The 26,472-nt window shown below is 41.4% G+C and overlaps 1 long non-coding RNA gene and 1 pseudogene across 1 annotated transcript; both read left to right on the plus strand.

Annotated features, from left to right (window-relative positions):
- Positions 1–706: 706 nt before the first annotated feature.
- On the plus strand, positions 707–807 carry LOC112206682 (U6 spliceosomal RNA; annotated as a pseudogene).
- A 6,978-nt stretch (positions 808–7,785) lies between these two features.
- On the plus strand, positions 7,786–18,200 carry LOC101058372 (uncharacterized). The gene is made up of 4 exons (XR_008541443.1): positions 7,786–8,011; positions 10,687–10,856; positions 13,084–13,201; positions 17,879–18,200. It is a non-coding gene; the product is annotated as an uncharacterized LOC101058372 (long non-coding RNA).
- The last annotated feature ends 8,272 nt before the right edge of the window (positions 18,201–26,472 follow it).

Below are 26,472 nucleotides of genomic sequence, written 5' to 3' on the forward strand. Positions count from 1 at the left end.
CCAGCTACTCAGGAGGCCGAGGCAGGAGAATCGCTTTAACCCAGGAGGTGGAGGTTGCAGTGAGCGGAGATTGCGCCACTGCACTCCAGGCTGGGCAACAGAGTGAAACTCCATCTCAAAATAAAATAAAATAAAATTTAAAAATATTGAAACCCCCCGGTTTTAGCTGTGCCCAGGACCGTTGAGTTATAGATTATATTATCCCAGCATCTTTGCAACCAGATAAGACCATGTAACTTTTTGCCAATGGGATATTAAGTGCTTTTATTTAACAAGCCTTGCCTTTAAAAGAAATAAGGGTGTATTTTCTTGTTCCTTTGACCATTCCTGCTGTCTGGGATGCAGATGTAATGGCAGGAGCTAGAACAGCCCTCACAGATCCAGAGATAGAAGCCATATTTTGAGGATGGGCTGAGCTGTCCATCCTACCCTACCCTGTTCTGCTTCACTGAGGACTATTTCAGGAGAGAAAAACAAATGTCTCTCTTCCTTTTTTTTTTTTTTTTTGAGACGGAGTCTCGTTCTGTCACCCAGGCTGGAGTGCAGTGGCAGGATCTTGGCTCACTGCAACCTCCGCCTCCCGGTTCAAGCAATTTCTCTGCCCTCAGCCTCCTAAGCAGCTGGGATTACAGGCGCCCGCCACCACGCCCAGCTAATTTTAACATCTCTCTTCTTAAGCCACAGTATTGTAGGGATCTCTCTACTAATGTAGCATGGCACACATATATGGAAATTGGAACAGTGCAGAGATTAGCGTGGCTCCTGTGCAAGGATGACACACAAATTTGTGTTGTGTTCCATACTTTTAACATAGTTGGAAAGAATGAATAAGATCCAGTGTTTGACAGCACAGCAGGGTGAATATAGTCAATAATAATTTAATTGTACATTTAAAAAATCACTAAAAGAGTATAATTAGTCTGTTTGTAACACAAAGGATAAATGCTGGAGGGAATGGAGGCCCCGTATTCCATGATGTGATTATTACACACTGCATGCCTATATCAAAACATCTCATGAACCCCATAAATATGTACACTTATATTTACTCAAAAAAATTTAAAAATAAAATAAAGTAGCGTGGACTGTATTTTTGCAGAGGATAAGATATTGGACAAAGTTATACAGCTTTGGAGTAAGGTGTAAAGGGAAGGTTTGCATTCAAATCTGTGGGAATCCACAGCTCAAGCTCTTAAGTGAGCCCTTCATTTATTGTGGGTGCCTGACTTGCCTCCTATGTGTTGGGGTAGTAAAAAGGCTGAAAAATATTGCATTATTGATGACTCCTCACTGAAAAGATTTACCTTCCTTTATCCAACAGGGGAGGGAAAGGTTAATTCTGAGTTCCATCAACATGCAAATGAGGCTGGCTGCAGGTGGCCTACACCGATAATCCCAGTGCTTTGGGGTCAAGGCAGGAGTATCGCTTGAGCCCAGGAGTTTTTGACCAGCCTGGGCAAGATGGCAAGACCCCCGTCTCCACAAAAAAGAAAGAAGAAGAAAGAAAAGAAAGAAAGAAAGAAAGAAAGATAGATAGAAGGAAGGAAGGAAAGAAAGAAGAAAAAGAAAGAAAGAAAGAGAAAGAAAGAATATTAGCTGGGCATGGTGGCACAGGCCTGTAGTCCCAGCTACACGGGAGGCTGAGGCAGAGGATTGCTTGAGCTCGGAAGTTCGAGGCTGCAGTGAGCTACTATCGTACTACCTCGCTCCAGCCTGGGTTACGGAGTGAGATCCCATAGAAGAAGGAAGGAAGGGAGGAAGGAAGGAAGGGAGGGAGGGAGGGAGGGAGGGAGGGAGGGAAATACAAATGAAAATGGAAGACGTCATGATTCTATGAAGAAAGCTTAAATCTACTGAGGTTAGAATTGCCTTTTTTGTAAGAACCAAAGCAAAATATTTAACCGTTGTTATGAGCTAAATTGTGCCTCCTTTCCCCCATCCCCCGCCCCAAATTCATATTTTGAAGCCCTAACTCCAAGTACCTTAAAATGTGACTGTCATTGGAGGTAAGGTCATGAAAGAGGTAATTAAGTTAAAATGAGGCCATTAAGGTGGGCCCTAATTCAGTCCGACTGGTGTCCTTATAAGAAAAGGAAATTTGCACACACTGAGAGACCCCAGTATGCCTGCATAGAGAAAAGACCATGTGAAGAGGCAGCAAGCAAGCCAAGGAAAGAGGCCTCAGAAGAAACCAACCTGCCGGGACTTCAATCTCGGACCTTCAGCCTCCAGAACTGCAAGGAATACATTTCTGTTATTTAAGACACCCAGTCTTGCCGGGCGCGGTGGCTCACGCCTGTAATCCCAGCACTTTGGGAGGCCGAGGTAGGCGGATCACCTGAGGTCGGGAGTTTGAGACCAGCCTGACCCACATGGAGAAACCCCATCTCTACTAAAAATACAAAATTAGCCGGACTTGGTGGCGCATGCCTGTAATCCCAGCTACTTGGGAAGGCTGAGGCAGGAGAATCGCTTGAACCTGGGAGGTGGAGGTTGCGGTGAGCCAAGATTGCGCCATTGCACTCCAGCCTGGGCAAGAGCAAAACTCTGTCTCAAAAAAAAAAAAAAGACACCCAGTCTGTGATACTTTATTACAGCAGCCCTAGCAAACTAACAGTCACTTACCCTCATCAAGGAAGGATATAGCATGTTTCTACCGGATGAATAATTAAGTAAATGAATAAATGAATGATCATGGTGCTATACTGCTAGGGAAACAACACGAACATTTTGCTCTATAACATGCCATTCATTAAAATACATTTTAATTCAGCTTGACTGAGAGAGAAGAATGCTAGCATGACCTAGCTTAGATATGTGTAGTAATCAAAAAGAACACAAGAGTCTGTGAGTTATTTCAGTTTTACTAAACACAAAATGACATTGTCCTGGATGCCTCTGTAGCCGAGTCAAGAAATCTGAAATGACGAAACAGCAGAATTCTGAATTTCAGGCTAAGTGGCTGCATGAATCTCCAAGAGTGATGAGGTTCTGAAATGAACCATTAAAATTTCATCAAAAGTAGGCCACAGCTGGAGGTCAGAGGAAAAGGTTACATGAGGTTATACAATCCTAAAAGAACAATATTTCATTTTTGGTTTTTAGTGAACCAATTATTTCCATGGTTATAGGAAGCTTCCTATATTTCTAAATAAAGCACCTTAAACACAAAATGCCCAAAATCGAATTCATGTTTTTTCTCTTGGAATTTTCTCTCTCTTTAGAGAGGAATCGTTTTAGTTGCCAATACCATTATCCTCCTAGTCACCCAAACTGGAATTTCGTTTTTGTATAGAACTGAGGACAAAACTTTCTCTGCCATCTCTTTCCATGGAACAGTATCCTGAGTTTCTAGGTAATTCATGTTAAAGTTGTTACCATTTGCAACTATGTATCTGTGTAAAAATTATCTTGCCACTATACAAGAAAAAAAAACTCAGATGTAAAAGAATTGCAATGCTGAGGCTAGTATAAGATACAATTGCCATCCATAATCTCTGTATCAAATTTGCATTCAAACAAACATCATAATGTTCATTGTTTTAATTTATAAAATAAATTTATCCTAATTAAATTTCCTTTTAATCTAAACCTAATTTCTATATTAAAAAGAATATCTTTTGGCCAGGCGCAGTGGCTCACGCCTGTAATCCCAGCACTTTGGGAGGCTGAGGCAGGCGGATCACGAGGTCAGGAGATCGCGACCATCCTGGCTAACACAGTGAAACCCTGTCTCTACTAAAAATACAAAAAAAAAATTAGCTGGGCGTGGTGGCGGGCACCTGTAGTCCCAGCTACTGGGGAGGCTGAGGCAGGAGAATGGCGTGAACCCGGGAGGCGGAGCTTGCAGTGAGCCGAGATCGCGCCACTGCCCTCCAGCCTGGGCGACAGACAGAGACTTCGTCACAAAAAAAAAAAAAAAAGAAAAGAAAAGAAAAGAAAATCTTTTAATGTTGGAATCATGTAAATTTTTTTTTTTTTTCTTTTTTTTTTTGAGATGGAGTTTCACTCTTGTTGCCCAGGCTGGAGTTCAATGGCACAATCTCCACTCACTGCAACCGCCACCTCCCAGGTTCAAGTGATTGTCGTGCCTCAGCCTCCCAAGTAGCTGGGATTACAGGTGCGTGCCACCACACCCTACTAAATTTTTTGTATTGTTAGTAGAGACAGGGTTTCACCATGTTGGCCAGGCTGGTCTTGAACTCCTGACCTCAGGTGATCTGCCCACCTCGGCCTCCCAAAGTGCTGGGATTACAGGCATAAACCACCATGCCCAGCCAGAATGCCATATAAAATTTAATTTGGGAAAAATGTCTGCTGCTATAATTATGTGGAAAAAAAGTCATTTATCTCTAGAATAAAAAGCAAGATCACAAGACAATAGAATGACTCTACTTGCCTCTTCAGCCCATCCCTTGCTACTCAGTCACATCACACATAGTCTCTGGAAAATCATCTTTTTTCTCATTCCATTCCTCCTTCTGCCATCCTCTGTCTACAGTATCCCTTCGCCTGCACTTTAGGCCCACAAACCCTTGAAGATTCAATTCAGATCTCACCAAAAAGTATTTTCTGGCCCACCAAGCCCTGGCGAGAAGTACCTCTTTCAAACATCTCTTACGTTAAACAGCATTATGGAACACTATTGTTTTGGACTGAGCTTCTGCACTAGGCCCCAAGGGACCAGACCAGACCAAAATGGAGTCACTTGTGCTAAATGCCACTTCATCAAAATGAAACTTTAAGGAAGTCGATAGATCTCAAAACAGATCAGTTTTTCCTGAAAACTGGAGATTCCAGTCTGAGTCAGCTATAATAAGGACACTTCCGTTTGCTTAAACTCATATAAAAAAGTAACCTGAAGTAACCTAATGTTTACCAGTCAAGCTTTTTTTTTTTTTCTATTGTTCTGTTTCCTTGTTCCCACCTTGTAAAACCCACTGTTCAGCAGTTGCTCGTGAGAGCTTTCAGTACATTTTATGGAATGAAGGCTGCCCTGATTTATAAATCCCAAATAAATGCCCATCTTTGATCTATAACTAAATTTGTTGTAATTTTGTCTTTTGACACTTAAAATAACATATGTTTTCAATTTTTATATTTACATTTCCCACTAAAGTGAGTGTCTGGAGGAGAGATTGTGCTAGAGATAGCCTAGCACATGGTGGACATGCAGAAATTTTGGAAGGAAGGAAGGAAGGGAGCAAGGGAGGAAGGGAGGAAGGGAGGGAGGGAGGGAGGGAAAGAGGGAGGAGAGGAAAGAGAAAAAGAGAAAGGAAGGGAGGGAAGGAGGAAGACAATTTCATATTAAAGGGCTCGTAAATGAGGCAAGTTTTGCTGTCATGGCATAATTCAAAGGAAATATTAGCTGAGCTATATCTCAAAATTATGTTTAATATCCAGCTATCAGCAAACTGAATTTCCCGCCATAAGATATTCTTTACTGGGGCAGGGGAGGGAGGCCAAGAATTAGTACTCTGAAAGCAACCATTTAAGCTGGAATACTCCTCTGTATCTAAAATATGACAGATGTCTCCAAGTCTTCAGACCGGGTTAACCAGAGGAGAGAAGGGCCTGGGAAGAAAAGACAAAAAAGTAGGCAGTGAGACCTATTTCAGGCCAGTTTCCCAGAGATGGAGGGAGAGAAAGGACAGAACAGTACAGACTCATCAGGAGCAATTCAGTGCCCAGTTACGACATGTTTAAACACTGCCTTTTTTGTGTTTTTTCGACAATCCTGAGATGGGAGGGTGCCACACATTTCTTCATTTGGAGAAACTGAGCTCCTAAAAGATTAGATAGAAGTAAAACTGGTAACAGCAGCCAAACTTTTCAATAGTCGTCTCTCTCCTAGAGCAATGCTCTGTGGAAGGGAGAGAAAACTATGTTGCCTCCCTAATGATAATGTGCTGATTCTGTTTGTTTAACTAAAGCTACACCAGATTAGCAGACCATAATTACAGCTAAAATCCTTGTCTCTGATACAGTTGACAGAATGTCTGTTTCACTGAGCTGAACTCCCAGGAAAGGCTTTACTCAAGGTTAAGCCAGGCTGCCTGAAAGCAATAGTGCTGTTTCAGTGCTACACTGGATACTTTATCTGAGCAGCGGGATTTCCTACACTTGGGTTTCACATGGTTTACTTTGATTTCTTGGGGCGATAAGGACGTTTGCTCTTCTTTGAAAGGTTGTGTTAGTGGTCATACCATTGTAAAACCTTAAGAACTTTCTTTTGTGTCTGGATATGAAGATATCTGCCTTTTTCTTGATATACAACTTTACTAGGACTTCTTTTAGGGAATTCCCCCCTCCATCCCCCAATTCTTTCCTTGCCTTTCAGCTTTGCAGAACGCAATGAAGTCTGTCATTAATAATCTTTCCTTGACCAGGCGCAGTGGCTCACAACTGTAATCCCAGCACTTTGGGAGGCCAAGACGGGTGGATCACCTGCAGTCAGGAGTTTGAGACCAGCCTGGCCAACATGGCGAAACCCCTTCTCAACTACAAAAATAAAAATTAGCCCGGCGTGGTGGCGGGTGGCTGGAATCCCAGCTACCCGGGAGGCTGAGGCAGAAGAATCGCTTGAACCCGGGAGGCGAAGATTGCAGTGAGCCGAGATCCGGCCACTGCACTCCACCCTGGATGACAAGGGTGAAACTCCATCTCAAAATAATAATAATAATAAATCTTTCCTTTATCTAGTCAACTTTGAATGTTATGCTTAATTCCTTGAGACCTAGAAATGGAATTCAGTGTGTTTGTTTGATCACTGGTGGTTTTCTATAGTGGATCGAGGAATGTTCTCACCTCTTGCCAGAATCTTTTAAATAGTCCTGCTCTCTTCTCTGTCAGGTAGCTTCTCTATTCACTGTCATCTACTTTGTGAATCATAAGGCAAATTATCAATGAATTTGACTAAAATTTCAAGAAATAAATCAAGGTGAGAAAAGTGAGCTGACAACAGAGTTGAGAATAAAAGGGGAAGTATTTGACTGGGTCTGTTTTGCTTCCCCGCCCAAAACCATCCCAGACGTTCCTTAAATAGAGCCCACAGTTTGTGGGCTTTCTAATGAATAGTGGCCAAGAGGCAGCCTCACATTTGAGGCATGCTATTACCATTTTTTCATCATTCCCTCTCCTTAATTAGGGTCTTTAAAGGGAGGCTGCCCTCAGATTCTGACAAACAGTATTAGCTTCCTCATAATGCAATGCCTGATCCTGGAGCTATTTTTCAGGATGGTTTGCACTGAGTCTGTGACATTGTCTATATTTCTAGAATGCAGGAGGAATACCTCAACAGAGAATTAGCTGTAGAGGTTCTAAAAAGCCTATTCCTGAAGGCCTGAAGAACTGATTTTAATAACCCATAATAATACGGGAGGGAGATAGAGTTGACTAATTTTCAGTTTCACAGTTTGGCTAATGCCTACAGTAAGATGTATTTTACCTGTACCAAACACACACACACCAAAAAATTCATGAAACAATATTTATCCCTTTTCCATGCAATTCCTTCTATTTTCCATTCTAATTTATTTCAGTTTCTAAATGCAAACCTCCACCCACTGAATTGATTCTCTCACACTAAAGAGTGGCAACCCACTGTTTGAAAAGCACTCAATGGGATGCCCTTTATTTTTCTAACCCTGTAATTCAATATAGAGAGACTCTGAATTGAGGACAAGCCTGATGAGTTTGAGGTATGGAATAAAGGAATCTGATCGGCTCCGGGTTTGTTGTGTTTTTAAATCTTCCTGTGTGTTCATTCTCTTCACCACAGAGAGGACTCTATTATCTTTGCTCAAAGAGCAGACAGTGCTCTAGCTGTTTTCCCCTGCTTAGCTTTGATCCCTGCAGCCATGCTCAGCCCTTCCCCCAAGCCCTCCCTTCCAGATGGATTGAGGCTGTTGAGACTCCAGGGGTGTTCGGGGCTGGGAGCCTGCTGAGTGTTCACTGTTCCCACCTCCAATCTGCTCCATCCTCCAGCTGCATTTCATTCCGGATCTACCAGGTTAATGGGATTATTGTTCTTCTCTGTTATTCTGTTATTTCTTATAGGGTGAATCAGTTTGTTCCTGGGACAATTTTTAGATGGTTGCTGAGATGACAAAAATGGATGGGGATTTTATTTTAGGAATAAGTGTTCTTCATCAGCCAGGATTTAATCTGGGAAGAATTTATTCACTCTCAAATGGGTTACTTTTTGAAGTGACTTAAAAATAAGATTTTTTTGGCTGGGTGTGGTGGCTCACACCTGTAATCCAGCACTTTTGGAATCTGAGGCAGAAGGATTGCTTGAGCCCAGGAATTCAAAACCAGCCTGGGCAACATATTGAGACCCAGTCTCTATTATTTAAAAAAAAAAAATGTAAATAAGATTGTTTTATCAGATAAAAGCAAAGCATACCTTAAGGCACAACTCATGTTTTAATGCCTATATCATCATCAGATCAACCATACAACATTTTAGCTTCAAATTTTAATTTTGGTTAGAAAGATAAAGTGATAGACTGATTATATCATTTATTTTATTCATTATATTCAACAACATTTGCTCAGTACTTATTGGATACAGAGCACATTTATTGACCTCAAGATATCTAGACCTTTAGAAGGGAGTTTTTTTTTTAATGCCTACAGATAGCCACTATATAAAATAAGATTTTAATAAGTGACTATACACAGTATAGTTCACAGCCTAATCACAGTATCTCCTCCTTTTCAGAACTTGTAAGAGTGAAAAGAGAAATTACTCATTCCTAGTGTATCTGTTTTTTCAGGACATCAGATTGCCAAATTTCTGTATTCTTCATTTTAATTAAATGCATGATTGATTGACTGAATGAATGCTGACTGTCTATTTGCTGCCATGTGCTATAAATGTGACGAAATGATCTTCCTATTGATCTTTCTTTGGTTTCTTGATGTTTGTCTCAAAAGAATTGACTTCCCAATACCTGGAACGCATGAGGGTGGAGAGAGACTGAAAAATGGAAAGAAAGAGGCATGAAATAAGGCTACTGGGGACTCGGGTTTTTCCTTCCTCTCTGATTGTCCAAATCCAATAGAAATATAAAGTGAGGCTGGGTGCGGTGGCTCATGCCTGTAATCCCAGCAGTTTGGGAGGCCAAGGCGGGTGGATCACCTGAGGTCAGGAGTTTGAGACCAGCTTGGCCAACATGGTGAAACCCCATCTCTACTAAAAATGCAAAAAATTAGCCAGGAGTGGTGGAACACACTTGTAATCCCAGCTACTCGGGAGGCTAAGGCAGGAGAATTGCTTGATCCTGGGAGACAGAGGTTGCAGTGAGCCGAGATCACACCACTGCACTCCAGCCTGGGCAATAGAGCAAGACTCCATCTTGGAAAAAAAAAAAAGACATATAAAGTGACATAAAATGTAAAATTTTAAACTATAGTAGCTACAATTGAAAAAGTCAAAAGAAACATAAAATTTATTTTTAACAACATATCTTGTACAATCTAATATATCTAAAATATTATCTTTACAATGTGAAATCAACATAAAAAACATTAGTGAGATATTTTACATTCTTTCAGGTATTTTTGGACTATTATCTTCAAAACCTGGCACGTATTCTTCACTAACAGCACATCTCAATTTTGATTAACCATATTTCTTGAGTTCAGTAACCACAAATCACTAGTGGCTGTCATATTGAACAACATAGCCTAGATAAAGAAGCAAAAGTCAAGGAAAATCTAGATAGTTAATAAATTTCTTTAATATTTAGAGGAAGGGACTCTTACTTCATGGGGTAGGAGGAAACCTGAAAACCAGTTTTCTCTTTCTGCTGATGGAGAAATGGGAGTTGCCAACTCAAGATCCACTCCTTTCTCTTCCAGCCTCTCAGACGTGGGGAAATGAGATAGAGCTGGAGCTGAACCTCTCCTACTTCTCTCCAGCACCCCAGAATTAAATCTGCTCTGAGGAAAATAAAGGCAACTCTACAGTCCTCACATTAGTATCATGCCTTGCAGTTGATAAATGCTTTCATGTACAATATATCATTGGATATTTAATCATACTGTGACGTGGTCAGTCGAAGTATTACTATTCTCACTTTATAGATGAATGATCTGGGCCTCAGGGAGATTAAATGGCTTGCTCCAAAGTAGCACAGTTAGTATCCAAGTGTTTTGAAATTTAACCTAGTGTATGTCTCGCTAAACCAGAGCTGCCTGGCAAAAGGAAGTTAAGAAAATATTTACAGAAGTATGTTTTTTTTCTTCTCTGGACACATTTCATCTACTCCACACCCGCCCCCCACAAAAAATAAAAGAAAAGAAAAAAACCACTGGTGATCATTTTGCAGAAATAACCTCTTGGCCAATTGAGCTTTTAACTGGGTTTTTGTATTTTTTTTAAGTTGGACCTCATTGTCTAGTGTAGCAATTTAGAACATCTAATTATTGACAGCAAGTCAGCATATTACAAAGGCAGAGTTTTTGCATTGGCTCTGAAATGTGTTGCAATCATTTTTGTCTGGGAAAACAAACAAAAGTGGATAGGTAGCATGGTTGTTACATGAGATGCTGGCTGAGTCCCAGGCCCTAGGACATTGGCTTACCTACCAACAATACCTCCCTTTCAGGCGATGCCAACTGTTTTATGAGAAGATCACAGTTCTCTGGAAGTGAGCTTTTGTGTTTTGCTCTAATCAGCAGGATCCAACTTTACTACTGTCATGGAGGGAATTACAGTAATTCTACCAACTTTTGAGGCAACCTTCTTCTGACACTGTGTGAAACAGACTGAAAAGACTCTAAAGATGGAGAGAGCTCAATGCTTGAGAAAAGGAATTCTGTCCTTTGAAAGGTCTCTAGAACAAAGGGTATGCAATATGTTTATCACTTCAACTTTGGAAACATAATAGGCTCTAGAAACACATTCTCATTGATCTGTTTCTACTGCTCCTGTTTTTTTTTTCTGCTTCACCCAATTGTCTTCCTATTTTTATCTCTTTCATTCCACTCTGGAGCCATGTTGCTTGGTCAGGCCACCCTTCAAAATAAATGATTTTTTCCCTCTTTCATGTTATACCTGTTTTCTTAATTCTTGGCTGTTACTTTTCTCAGTTAACCTTTGGCAAATAATAATGAAATTAAATTTAGCTGGTTGTAGAGAGAAAGAGTCATTGTAGAAGTTGGGATGGTCTGGAAGTGAATTAAAAAGTATTTTGATAGCCCTCAGAATGTGGACAAAAATAGTAAAAATCCAGCTGGGAGTCAGTGTATCCATTTTATGTCATTTGCAGTAAATTGTTGGGCGTCTCCTTGTAGCCACCACAATAATGCTAATGATGATGACTTCTTGCTTGAAGTGCTGAGTGTTGAATCCTTTGCCCCAGTTATGTGCCATATACTGATTTCCTTAGCAGTAGACAAATACTGGAAACACAAAAGGCAGAAGCCACGTCCTACTAAGCCATTCCCTTTGTCTAGTTTATCACTCAGTTCTGTCTATTCTTTCCTTCCTCTGTGGGAAATGGGGAGTTCATAAATGGTAATAACAAACTTGCAGAAAAATGTTAAGATAGAAACTTTTGTAGCAGCCAGCATTTTTCTTAGAGGAGGTCAAAGCATAAAGAAATAAATTGATCAGCCTCTGTTCCTATCTCCCCCAAAAACTCCTTCTCTAGATATCCTACTCTCAGAAACTAGTAATCAGGCATTATGAAAAATTACTTAATCCACTGGGCCAATTCATGTAGCTTATTAGCTATCTGCCTTTAGACTGAAAAAAAAAAATAGCCAAATTATTTACTAGCAAATCCAGAAAGTAGGTGAAGTTCTTTAGCAGTTTAATGTTACTATAACAGTCTAATTCACAGGAGCACACACATTTATAAAATTCTCATCTGCACGAGTTGGCACACCCACATGAGACAAATGTCATCCATGACAATGGGGCTATCAGGTCTTTTATAGCATACATTCTACTATAAATTTATAGGGATCAAGGAAAAACTTCTCTTTGCCATCTGAAGGCTTACTGAAAAATCAACTGACAAAAGGCAGATTAATAGGCGAAATGGCCTACAGATGTGTTAGTGAGCATGAGGGAGAATCACAGAATGATTGTCCAATATCCCAGTGAGGTACAGATGGTTGTATATACTTCTTAGGGGAAAGACAGATAGAGACGTGTAGATGCTTTTTGGGGGATTTCGATGGGCCTGGAGAACATACAGTGGCCTGGGATAAAGTCTTTTGGGCCAGCAGAGCAGAGAATAGTTTGTGACCAGTCTGTCCAGGCGTGTTGATAGAATTCAGTCTTTCTTCCCATGAGTTCAGTTAATAAAAACTCAGGGAAGGGGCCAGAAGTAATTGTTTTCTTCATTGTCAGCTCCAAAATGTAGGCAAATAAGGAATTTCAGGGGACAACTTCATCCTGCAAGGAGGATTAAGAGACAGGACAGGGAGGAGGCCCAAGAGACCTCGAGGCTTCTTTTTCAGTTCAGCATGTCAAAGTGCCACATTTTGGGGTATCCGTTTCTAAGCTCCAACACATTCAAAGTACCTCAAAAGAACCAGATGCTGCTAAGATAGTTCACAGGGAAGATGCTGTCCTCTTCTCCGTATCCTGTATTTAAAATTCAAGTGGTTTCTCTTTCTAGGCTACCCCGTAACTTTGTTGGTTAAAGGATGCGCTACCCATTTAAAATGTCAAATTACAAAGCCAGAGAACTGGCCTACCTGATTCACATACTTTGCCTTTCTCAACCCCTGTAATCTCAGCATCATACATTCTATCTTTTCAACGTGCATATTAAAAGGTATCTTAAAGACTATCTTACTTGGACTGAAACGTAAGAGTATCTGCGAACGCTGATTCAGCTTGCAAAATACATAGAAAAGTAGCAAGAAAAATGATGTAACATCCCATGTAGTCAGTATACTGGCCTAGTTTCAAGACCGAAAGCAGTCTGAAAGTGTCTGAAAAAAGTCGGAAAATGTGTGTGTGTGTGTGTGTGTGTGTGTGTGTGTGTGTGTGTGCAGCCATGCCTAACAGCTCATGTTTAGCTTTCTTTTTTTTTTTCCTTTTCTTCTTTTTTATAGAGTCTCATTCTGTCACCTAGGCTGGAGTACAGTGGTGCAATCACAGCTCACTGCAGCCTCGATCTCCTGGACTCAACCAATCCTCCTGCCTCAGCCTTCTGGGTAGTTGAGACTACAGGTACATGCCACCACAGTCCCCTAATCTTTTAATTTTTATTTTTAGTAGAGATGAGGTCTCACTATGTTGCCCAGGCTGGTCTTTTTTTTTTTTTTTTTTTTTTTTTGAGACAGAGTCTTGCTCTGTTGCCCAGGCTGGAGTGCAGTGGCTTGATCTCGGCTCACTGCAACCTCTGCCTCCTGGGTTCAAGCAATTCTCTGCCTCGCCTCCTGAGTAGCTGGGATTACAAGCACCTGCCACCACAGCTGGCTAAATTTTTTTGTATTTTTAGTAGAGACAGGGTTTCACCATCTTGGCCAGGCTGGTCTTGAACTCCTGACCTCGTGATCCACCCGCCTCGGCCTCCCAAAGTGCTGGGATTACAGGCATGAGCCACCGTGCCCGGCCACCCAGGCTGGTCTTGAACTCCTGGCCTCAAGCAATCCTCTCGCCTCAGCCTTCCAAAGTGCTGAGATTACAGGCATGACCCACCCAGCCCACTCACATTTGGCTTTCTTTTCCTTTTTTTTTTTAAACTTCAACTTTTATTTCAGATACAGAGGTAGATGTGCTGGTTAGTTGCATGGGAATATTGCATGATGCTGAAGTTTGGGGTTCGAATTCCATCACCCAGGTAGTAAGCATACCACAACATAGGTTTTTCAACCCTCCCACTCCCCACCTTGTAATAGTCTGTAGTGTCTTTTCCCATATTTATGTCCACGTGTGATTAGCTTTTCCCATATTTATGTCCATGTGTGATTAGCTAGGTCACTTCCCAGAATGTTATATACCCACACACATTGAGAAAGTTTTTGGCACTGGAATTGCCCTGGGTGATTGTGTTGGAACAAGTGCCAAAACAGTAACGTTCTTACCTGAAACACTGCTGGGGTTTGCAGGAAGGCACTGATCCACCCTTCCTACAGCTTGTTCATGCCAAAAAATACAAGGAAAGCTGCAGCTCCCAGAGGGAGAGGGAGAGAAACTCTTGCCTCTTTTTAAATGAGTAGACTAAGGGCCGGGGGCGGTGGCTCACGCCTGTAATCCCAGCACTTTGGGAGGCCGAGGTGGGCAGATCACGAGGTCAGGAGATCGAGACCATCCTGGCTAACATGGTGAAACCCCGTCTCTACTACAAATACAAAAAATTAGCCAGGCGTGGTGGTGGGCGCCTGTAGTCCCAGCTACTTGGGAGTCTGAGGCAGGAGAATGGCGTGAACCCGGGAGGCGGAGCTTGCAGTGAACCGAGATCGCGCCACTGCACTCCAGCCTGGGTGACAGAGCCAGACTCCGTCTCAAAAAGAAAAAAAGTTATAAACTAAGATGAAGGGAAAACATAACACAAATATTTTTCAAGGAGTAGTAAGATATTAGAGCCCTAAAAGATTTGATGGGCACATTTGTCTTGCTTGTTTCACCCTCATCATCATCATACGAGTTTATTTCATTTAAAAAACAGAAAACATAGAGAAGCATAGAAAGCATTCCAATCCCCCATAATTCCGCCTCCTAAACATGCATACATTTATAGACTACGGTTCCATGGGACCTGATATATATGGTACCTGATACACATGGATAAATTTTTCCTACCAAAATATCATAAATTATACTGTGTTGTAGAAATTGTCTTTGTTACCTAACAACAAATCACTATGTCAGTATATAAATATTTACCACATCATTGGTTGTTTTTTGGGGTGCTGTTGTTGTTGTTGTTGTTGTTGTTGTTGTTGTTGTTGTTTTGAGACATGATCTCTCTGTGATGCTCAGGCTGGAGTGCAGTGGCGTGATCTCGGTTCACTGCAACCTCTACCTCCTGGGCTCAAGCAATCCTCCCACCTCAGCCTCCTGAATAGCTGGAATCACAGATGTGCCACCATGCCTGGCTAATTGTTTGTATTTTTGGTAGAGACAGGGTTTCACCATGTTGCCCAGGCTGGTCTCCAACTCCTGAGCTCAAGCAATCCTCCCATCTTGGCCTCCCAAAGTGCTGTGATTACAGGCCTGAGCCACTTCGCCCAGCATACCACATCATTGTTAATGGGTACATAGTATTCTCTTAAGTGGGTGTATTATAAGTTATTTAACTAATACCCTATGATTGATTGCTTGAATTCTTTTCAACTTCTATAATTATAATTAATTCTACAATAAACAGCCTTCTGGCCAGGTGCAGTGGCTCACGCCTGTAATCCTAACACTTTGGGAGGCTGAAGAGGATGAATTACCTGAGGTCAGGAGTTCAAGAACAGCCTAGCCAACATGGTGAAACCCCGTCTCCACTAAAAACACAAGATTAGCTGGCTGTGGCAGCACATGCCTGTAATCCCAGCTACTTGGGAGACTGAGGCAGGAAAATCGCATGAACCCAGGAGGCAGAGGTTGCAGTGAGCTGAGATCAGGCCATTGCACTCCAGCCTGGGTGATAGAGCGACACTCTGTCTCAAAAATAAATAAATAAAAATTGATTAATAAATTAGCAAACCCAGATTTCAGGTGTCTCCTAATTTGAGGGACCAGGAGGGAACACCAAGACCATATATAGCTGCATTTGTGTTCATCCCTTACCTTATGACTACCAGGATACGTGAACTCAGCCTATCTTTGAAGCTCTTAAATAATCCTCTAATGTAAAAACCTCAGTGAACATGTAAACATAACTGGAGTTTTCATAGAGAAGGTGGAAAACAGGTTTTGCAAAACACATCTCACAGAAAAAAATCCCTCATAGACATGTCTGTTCTTACTCATTATCTGTTATATCTGGGAATGGGGTAGAGGGTGGCTGGCAAACAAATCAGTTCTTCTGCTCAACTTGCTTCCTCAAACTTGCCTTGATGCTCAGCCAAACAAAGGGCCCTCCAGTTACCAGAAATTGCCCTCCTCAGAAGAAAATTTAGCAATCATCTAAACTTGTTTTAAACATGCCCTTTGAGATATCACGCCCAGCTCCAGCAGTCTGTATTAGAGTATTTCTTCAGATCCTTGTCTGTTAAATCCTTCAAGAGTGTTAACTTTTCTTCACCTAGTTTCTGCCCATTTCTTGTCAATTTTCTTTCTAGTTTTTTTTTCTTATCTTTCTTTCTGTTTTTTGTTTGTTTGTTTGTTTTGGTTTTGGTTTTGGGTTTTTTTCGAGACAGTCTTGTGCTATATTGCCCAAGCTGATCTCCAACTCCTGAGCTCGGGCAATCCTCCCACCTCAGCCTCCTGAGTAGCTGGGATTACAGATGTGTGGCATCATGCTCAGCTCTTTTTCTAATAATTTTTTCTTCTCTGGTTGCTACTGCAGTTGGTAACTTTACTCCACTATATTATCTAATCAAGTCTTCTTTATATATAGAAAAACTATTGATTTAGATACTTTTGTGTGTGTGAAGTCAACTAGCTTACTGATTTATCTCATTGTTTCTTCTGTTTTAATTGATATATTATTATCTGCAAACAATAATTGTGTCTCCTCTTTCAAGTATTCATACCTCTTACTACTTTCTCACATCTAATTACATTGAGTAATTACACTGAGTAGTACCACTAAATTAGGAGTACTAGTAGTGATGATGGACTTCTTTGCCTTCCATTGCAAAATCTTTTAATGCTTCCATGAAAAACGATACTGGCTTTGACATATAGTTTAAACATATACACACATACACACACAATTTTAATTTCAAAGACTTTACATTTATTCCTATTTAGTGATGGTTTAAGTTCCTTATCTGTATATTTGCTTTGTTTGCTTTTATTTTTAAACTAGGAAGAAATATTGGATTTGTCAAAGTCCTTTGAGATACCAGTCTACTGACCCATACTAAATTTGAATTATCTTCTTTTTAAACACTTAAATAAACTTAGACATGTTTATGGGTTGTTCATTCTATTGTACTGATCTACAAGTCATTTCTAACACCAATAAAGTGCAGGTCTATTTATTGAACATTTTAATATATTATAATAGGTAGAAATTTTAGTCCTTCTATTTTTTTTTTTTTTTTTTTTTTTGAGAGGGAGTCTCGCTCTGTTGCCCAGGCTGGAGTGCAGTGGCACTATCTTGGCTCACTGCAAGCTCCACCTCCCAGGTTCACGCCATTCTCCTGCCTCAGCCTCCCGAGTAGCTGGGACTACAGGTGCCCGCTGCCATGCCCGGCTAATTTTTGTATTTTTTTTTAGTAGACACGGGGTTTCACCTTTTTAGCCAGGATGGTCTTGATCTCCTGACCTCGTAATCTGCCCACCTCAGCCACCCAAAGTGCCGGGATTACAGGCATGAGCCACCGTGCCCGGCGTCCTTCTATTTTTTTAATCTTTAAGATTTTCTAGGTAGGGCATGGTGGCTGTAATCCCAGCACTTTGGGAGGCCAAGGTGGAAGAATCGCTTGAGCTCAGGAGTTTGGGACCACCCTGGGCAACATAGTGAGACCCCATCTCATAAAAAATAAAGATAAAATAAAATAATAAAATTAATTAATTTGAAAAATATTTTCTTGCTTCATGTGTCTTACTATTCTAACCATTATTATATTACTATCATGTAGATAGGCAAAATTAATAAGATAGTTAGAAAATAATACAAAATAATTTGGGGCACTTTTATTTAAAAATTAAAATACATCCAGTACCATAAATTCCAGGAGAGGCAGAAATCAATATGAGCTTAATGAGTGATGAAAATTACCACAGATTTATTTTTTGCAGATACAGAAGATGAGAGACAGAAAAAGAGAGAAATTACAGAGTGACGGAGAAGGCAGACATCATGCAACATGCTCAAGGGCTATTCATTTTAAGCTGAAACATACATGTGTAGAAAGCATCCTTGTACTTATAATCCCAATGACTATGAAGAAAAATAATTTAGCCAAATAGTTCCTAGAACAGGAAAAATAAGGAATTATATTTTGAGATAAGAAGTTAAGCTCTAGTATAACAATGATATTGGGTCAAAGAAAAATGAAAACAAATTTTAAAAACGTTGCAACATGAATAAAAGCTTCACCAAATCGGGAGTCTATTATAAGCATGTTTTGAGTTATTTTCTTTCCCAAAGACTTCATTTTTGTTTCAATTTATTTCAGTAGTGTACACTTCTGAAAATATTTAATTAATGTCGTACTGGTTCTCGTAAAAGGTGAGGTGGAGCAATTCCATTAAGCTATAGTGAGGTGAAGAGAGAATATCTGGTGAATGAATTTGAAATAAGCTCCTTCGCGATATGCCCCTTCCATAACCTCTGTATCCTTGTCATCCCAAACTGCCCACATTTCGCTGAACTCCTTGCACTTCTCAGAGGACATCTTACCTGTCAACGCACGGTATCAGTTGGCTGGGGGAGGTCCCCAAATACTGGTGAGACCCTGACCCCTGCTAGTGTCCAGGCACTTGACACCGATATAGAAGGAATCCAAAGACGACGCGTCAGAAAAAAGTGACTGTATGAAGATTTACTGCAAAGTGAATCTCCACGGAAGTGCAGTTCAGGCCTACTCAAGAGAGAGACACTCCCAGCGGGGCTTGGGGCTGCTATCTTTATGGGTTTCTTTAGCCAAAGGGTGAAATATTCATGAAGATTTCTGGAAAAAAGGTGAAGATTTCTTGGAACTGTGGTGCCACCCATTTTTACACCAAATATGGGTGTTCCCAGAAGTGTCATGGCATTGGTGGGTATGTAATTTAGTATGTTAATGAATGTACAGTGAAGTCCTCATGAGACCTAGGTGAAATCCAGCACCATGTTGGGTCCAGTCAGCCTCAGCCAGCTTGGTCTACACCCTGGTTTGCAAAGTATCAGCCCCTAGTTTATGCAGCTATTTCAACAGTTTCCTTTTTGCTAGTCATGTGAAACTGCTGCCTAGAATTTTCTATTCTCCTACCACCACGCTGTATTATTCCTGTCTCACTACCCTTCAACTTCCACCCACTTTTCCTCTGGATACTTGTACAGTACTCAGTTTCAGACATAGGAGTGTGGAAATCGTCCCCTGCGTCCCAGTCTGAGACAGGTAGTTCTTTTTTTTTGCCATCGCATCTCATGCACGCCTCTCTGAATCACTGGTTTTCTTGACTGTCTCCCTCAGCAGAGACACCATGGAAGGCATCTTAATTGAACATTCAGCATTTAGCATATGGAAGCATTAAAGATGTTATGCAAAAAACATAAGCTTTTTTTTTAACATCTTAAGAAATGTGGGCTCAAGCTCTGCTCCCTACTGTATTTATTTTTCTTAATACCCTTGTGGTTAAAATGTCACATAACGATGTCACATAATCTCACTAATATCATATGTTATGGGTATGATATTAATAGTCATATTGAAACTGTTAATGAATCACATCAAGAAAGCCCGTCTCCTTTAGTGTCTTATAAAAATTATAGAGGAAAAACAGTGCAAGTCAGTAAGTATAATATTAAGGGGCCGGGTGTGGTGGCTCACACCTATAATCCCAGCACTTTGGAAGGCCGAGGCCAGCGAATCATGTGAGATTAAGAGTTCGAGACCAGCCTAACATACTGAAACCCCATCTCTATTAAAAATACAAAAATCAGCCAGGCGTAGTGGCGGGCGCCTGTAATCCCAGCTACTTGGGAGGATGAGGAGGAGAATCACTTGAACCCGGGAGGCAGAGGTTGCAGAGGTTGCAGTGAGCTGAGATCGCGCCATTGCACTCCAGCCCGTCTGACAGAGCAAGAATATGTAAAAAAAAAAAAAAAAAAAAAAGAATAAGGGAATCAACCGGGCTCAGTGGCTCATGACTGAAATCCCAATACTTTGGGAGGCTGAGGCAGGAGGATCACTTGAGCCCAGTAGTTTGATCCCAATCTGGGCAACACAGGGAGATCCCCGTCTCTACAAAAATTTTTTTTAAAAAGGAGAATAAGGGAATCATAAAGTTGGAAAGGTAGGTGAAAATCATTCATCCTGTGGTTCCTAACTCTGGCTGAGCTTTTAATAAAATGCCAACAACGCCCAGGTCTTATGCTAAGAAAATTTGATTACACTTGTCTTATGTGGTGAAGGAGTAGCTGTGTATGTGCGGGTGTGTGCATGTGTACGCGTGTGTGTGCGTGTGTGCATGTGTGTAGAGACAGGGGCTCACTATGTTGCTCAGGCTGGTGTCAAACTCCTGAGCTCAAGCAATCCACCTGCCTCAGCCTCCCACAGTGCTGGGATTACAGGCATAAGCCAGCAGGCCCGGGTAAGCAGTATTTTTTTAAAGTTCCCCAAATACTTCTAATATGCACCCAGAATTAAGGACACCCCATCTAATCCTACTCCATGTTGCCTAATCATTTTCCTGATGAGGCAACATGAGAGGTGACGTCACTTAGGAGAGTGAGTAAGGGACACACTAAAAATAACTAAAGTTACTCAACGTAAAATGGTCTCTTTCCATCAGATCATAGATTCATTATGGAAGGAATGATCAGAAAATCAAGAGATTGGGAAGAATTGGCTTGTTTAGATGACCAGTACGGGTGAGATTAACTAGACGGAAAGTAAAGCAACCGCAAGCTGTATGTGGTGGCACTTCAAATAGGAGTAGTGGGAACTAACATGAAAAGAAAAAAATGATTACAGTTGGCAGGCAAAGGAGGGATCTGTGCAGGAAATAACTTGGCTGAATAAATAGAATGAGCTAAGACTAGATTATCCAAACACGAGATTCATTTCTAAATCAGACAGAGCTGAACTTAACAACAACTCTATCTACTTGTAGTTTCCTCTCTGTATAAATTTTACACTGCTAGTGAGCATGGATTTACAGTTATCTGCAAATCTTACTCCTGAAAAATGAGAATATAGACAGCTCCCTGATTTGGAGGAACTGAGAATGGAAATTACATTGTTGCATGAGGTCAAATATTTCTCAGGTTTATCTTACACATTTAGAATATTAAAAAAATAAATTGGGGATAGCAATGAGGGAGATCAATGCAGGAGGTCAACCGATATTTATTGGCAGAAGAGCAAGGGAAAAAATGTGATGGTGTTTTGTTTTCCATCAACACCTCCAATCTCTTCATCCTCCCTGCAAGCCAACTTTATTCCCAGATGGTCTTTAAATTCTAATATTTAAAGAAATATAGTCTTTCCAGGAGCAGTAGCCCGCGCCTGTAGGAAGGTTGCTTGAGGCCAGGAGTTTGAGACCAGCCTAGGCAACATGGTGAGACTCAAATCTTTTTTTTTTTTCTGAGACAGAGTCTCCCTCTGTCACCCATGCTGGAGTGCAGGGGTGCGATCACGGCTGACTATAACCTCCGTCTCCCGGGTTCAAGCGATTCTCCTGTCTCAGCTTCCCGAGTAGCTAGGATTACAGGCGTATGCCGTCACACCTAGCTAATTTTTGTATTTTTAATAGAGACGGGGTTTCACCATGTTGGTGAGGCTGGTCTGGAACTCCTGACCTCAGGTGATCTGCCGGCCTCGGCCTCTGAAAGTGCTGGGATTACAGGCATGAGCCACCACTCCCGAACAAGACTGAAATCTAAAAAAATTTTAAAAATAAATAAATAAATAAATAAAAACGTTACAGCTCAGCTCTTTTAGAATTTGTCTAACAGATTTCTTAGTCTTCACCAGGACACCCCCTACCCCCACCACCCCACCAAAAAATGTTTTATCCAGGATAAAACTGCTTGCCTTATTATTTTCTTAATTTCATGCTGTAATCGTGTATACAGTTTCCCAACTTTTTTAGCATTAATCTTTCAAAATACAATTATCTCAGTTTGTGATCCTGATCATATGTCAAGTAATATAATTTTGTGACTCATACTTTCGGAATATTTTGTCTTAGCTTCCTGATTTTTATACACACATATACAAAGAAATCTCCATTTTTCTTTATTCTTCTTTTATTTATTTATTTATGTATTTTTGAAGATGGGGTCTCACTCTGTTGCCCAGACTGGGTGTGGCTGGAATGGTGTGAGACTTAGAAATTACTGTAGATGTTGTTCATCCAAGTTGTCATAATGAAAATTGTGAGACATTCAAATCACTCTTTTTTATGTTATGAACCATGTGCTTCACAAACCCAGATCTCAAAGCTGTGTAGTAATCCTACTGTAGATTCAATCTAAATGTCAGCCCACGCAAATACAGACTATTTGATATAGAAATATTCCCACCCAAATATTACTTCCCAATAATTGTAATAGTAAGCCCGTACAAAAATAAAGCATCAAAGACTTTTTAGCTGCCTAGCTACCATCCACTCTCTTTTCTATAGGTTTTCAAAAGTCTAATGGTTCCAACTTCTAATGGACTCAGCATTCGTCAGGGAAACTAACTCCCAATACTCCTTGACCCTTGCACCGTAATTCATAATGCTTCCATTTTTTTGCTAAAAGAATCATCAATGGCTCTTGAATTTTTTTTTTTTTTTTTTTTTTTTTTTTTTTTTTTTTTGCACATATCCATCCACAAATGTCCCTCTTCCATTCTCCCCACGGGTACAGTGATATCTAATAATGAGTTACAAATTTTTTTTGTTTCCCCTTTAATAAATTTAGTACTGGTGTGGCTCTGAATAATTACTAAACAGCCAATTTTATGTCTTTAAAGTATATGTATCCAGGCCGGGCGCGGCGGCTCACGCCTGTAATCCCAGCACTTTGGGAGGCCGAGGTGGGCGGATCATAAAGTCAGGAGATCGAGACCATCCTGGCTAACACAGTGAAACCTCGTTTCTACTAAAAATACAAAAAATCAGCTGGGCGTGGTGGCGGGCGCCTGTAGTCCCAGCTACTCGGGAGGCTGAGGCAGGAGAATGGTGTGAACCCGGGAGGCGGAGCTTGCAGTGAGCCGAGATCGCGCCACTCCAACCTGGGCGACAGAGAGAGACCCCGTCTCAAAAAAAAAAAAAAAATTGCGTCCACCTCTTCCTTATATGAACCGTTGTGAAGACTAGGGATAAAGTGAAGAGCCCGGATCTATCTGAAACACTCTTATCAATTGTTAGCTGTTATTTTTACTCTTTTCCCCTATACTCTTTTATATGTTTAGTGTCTTACAGGAAGAGGTTAAAAAGTGCAGGGGTGGGGGCAATAGGGGACAGGGAGAATATAATAAAGGATTAAGTAATTAAATAGAAGATAGGAAAGGGTACTCCAAAAACAAGTGCCCGTTCCAGAACTTGCTTCCTAGTAAAGCAAGGTCCTCAGGCCATCTTCTCTGAACCTTGATTCCACTGTATTTTCAGTGTGCGAACAGTGATTTAAATCAGTCCATTTTAGCTGTCAAACTCATACGGTTTGAGAAGATTCATAACCCCAGAGAGAGCGTTTACGAAGGAGGGATTAACATGGCAAACACATGCGCAAACTCCAGATGGCTGAGCTGAGACATGTTTGGGGGAAAGTCTCTCTCCTGACTGGGGAGGAAATGCTATATGGGAGGAAAACTACTGTCTGTGGTGATAAAGTATGGTCAGTTAGTCACTGGGTCACAAAGCCTGTTCTACAAATCATTCAATTTAAGAAGCATTTGGGACCCCTCGAAAGTTTTTTTGTTTGTTTTTGAGACGAAGTTTCTCTCATTGTTGCTGTGGCTGGAATACAACGGTGCAGTCTCGGCTCACCGCAACCTCCCGCGCACGGTCCAAAACACATTCTCATACTGCATGGGCCGGGAATCGAACCCGGGCCTCCCGCGTGGCAGGCGAGAATTCTACCACTGAACCACCCATGCTCCAATAGAAAAGTTGGGGAAAAGTAGTAACATGATTGGAACGCGACTGGAAGGTGTTCTTTGTTGCAAGAGACTAGATAATGGAGAAGGAAGATGATAATATTTTGGTCACTTGGCTGGGCATGGTGGCTCATGCCTGTAATCTCAGCACTTTCGGAGGCCGAGTGGGGAGGATTGCTTGAGCCCAGCAGTTCGAGACCAGCCTGGGCAACACAGGGAGACTCTTGTCTCTAAAAAAAAAAACTAAAAAAAAAGAAAATGAGCCGGGCATGGTGGCACGTGCCTGTAGTCCCAGCTACTCAGGAGCCTGAGGAGGGAGGATTGCTTGAGCCTGGGAGGTCAAGGCTGCAGCGAGCTGTGGTCATGCCACTTGCAATCCAGCCTAGGTGACAGAGTGAGACACTGCCTCAACAGCAACAAAAAAGTTGGTCACTTGAAGTACTGCTACTTATTGATTCATGATACAATTAAATGTTGCCTCTCCAGATTGTTTGGGGGAATTGGGGGGTTTTTTGAGAATAAAGTGCTCCAGATAGCCGTGTGAGTACCTCTTGAATAAACACCAGTTTTTTTAAAAATTGAATTCATTTATATAAAAATATAAATTGCATTAAATGCTATTTATATTAAATGCTTTCCTGCCATCTTAAGCAGAATGCGCTGAATAATACCTTACTGAGGACTCAGCACCGTGACAGCCATTGCTGATTATTGCAGTGAACTGTGATTCAGTGATGTGGGACACACCGTCAAGGAAGTGAGTGCAATGAGAGCTCCACATACACAAAGTTCAGAAAAAAACAAAGCACAGGAGGCTGTTTGCTTTCTAACTACTCGTTTCACCCCTGGACTCTGGTGTACTCTCCAGCATGCCCCACTTCAGGAAGGATATTGGCAAAGTGGAGTATTCTAGCTAAGAAAAGAAGCTAGGATGGTAAGCGCTATTGAAACAAGGTTCAGCCAGCAAAATGTCTGAAAGCGTTAGAGAAGCTTAACTTAGAGAAAACTTATATATAAATATTTAAATGTTGGTAGTATTGTCTTGTGACGATGCCTTGAATAGAAACCTGTAAATGTCAACCTGGTCTCTACTAAAACTACAAAAATTAGCCAGGCGTGGTGGTGCAAGCCGGTGGTCCCAGCTATTCAGGAGGCTGAGGCAGGAGAATCGCTTGAACCTGGGAGGCGGAGGCTGCAGTGAGCCGAGATCGCGCCATTGCACTCCAGCCTGGACAACAGAGCGAGACTCTGTCTCAAAAAAAAGAAAAAAGAAAAAAAAAGAAAAAAGAAAGAGAGAAGGGGTGGGGAGAGAGAGGAATAAAGAAAACTGTAAATATCTAATAGAATACTAAGACTAATTGGTAAAAATCATTACAGAAAAGCAGATTTTGGGCCGGACGCGGTCGCTCACGCCTGTAATCCCAACACTTTGGGAGGCCGAGGCTGGCGGATCACCTGAGGTTGGGAGTTCGAGACCACCCTGACCAACATGGAGAAACCCCGTCTCTACTAAAAACACAAAATTAGTCGGGTATGGTGGCACATGCCTGTAATCCCAGCTACTCGGGAGGCTGAGGCAGGAGAATCGCTTGAACCCAGGAGGCGGAGGTTGCAGTGAGCCGGAGATCGCGCCATTGCACTCCAGCCTGGGCAACAAGAACGAAACTCCGTCTCAAAAAAAAAAAGAAAAGCGGATTTTGATTCAATATGAAAGAAACTCCTCTTTATAATTCATTTTGATTCATAATTTATGTGCAAGATCTTACTTGGTTTCGCAGGTAATGGAATAATGAGCGAACAAAAGTCCCAAACTCAAAAAAGACATTAACCTAGGGTAGCTGGAATGGAGAGTGCATGAGGCGAGGAGCAATGAGAGTTGGAGAAGCAAATGGGACTAGATCATGGAGGGCCTGAAAAGGTAGGATTGTTTTAAACAAGTAACTGGAAGTGATAAATCATTTTAAAATATTTTTAACTCACATTTTAATTACAAAGCTAATTATTATAAAAGTAAAATAAGTTTATTAAAATTTTAAATATATCAAAATATATTATGTAAAAGTGAAAGTTCACCCTAACCCCAATTTACAGAGGTACCTGTGAGTCGTTTAGCCGTGTCTTTTTTTTTTGAGACAGAGTTTCGCCCTTGCCCAGCCTGGAGTGCAGTGGTGCCATCTCGGCTCACTGCAGCCTCCGCCTCCTGGGTTCAAGCAATTCTCCTGCTTCAGCCTCCTGAGTAGCCGGGATTACAGGTGCCCACCACCATGCCTGGCTAATTTTTTTTAGTTGAGACGGGGTTCCGCATGTTGGCCAGGCTGGTCTCAAACTCCTGGCCTCTCAGGTAATCCACCCGCCTTGGCCTCCCAAAGTGCTGGGATTACAGGCGTGAGTCACTGTGCCTGGTTTTTTGTTTTTTGGTTTTTTTCTGAGATGGAGTCTCACTCTGTCACCCAGGCTGGAGTGCAGTGGCACAATCTCGGCTCACAGCAACCTCAGCCTCCGGGGTTCAAGTAGCTGGGATTACAGACACGTGCCACCATGCCAGGATAATTTTTGTATTTTTAGTAGAGACAGGGTTTCGCCATGTTGGCCGGGGTG

This window comes from Pan troglodytes, chromosome 22 (assembly GCF_028858775.2).
Source record: "Pan troglodytes isolate AG18354 chromosome 22, NHGRI_mPanTro3-v2.0_pri, whole genome shotgun sequence".
Taxonomy (NCBI): domain Eukaryota; kingdom Metazoa; phylum Chordata; class Mammalia; order Primates; family Hominidae; genus Pan; species Pan troglodytes.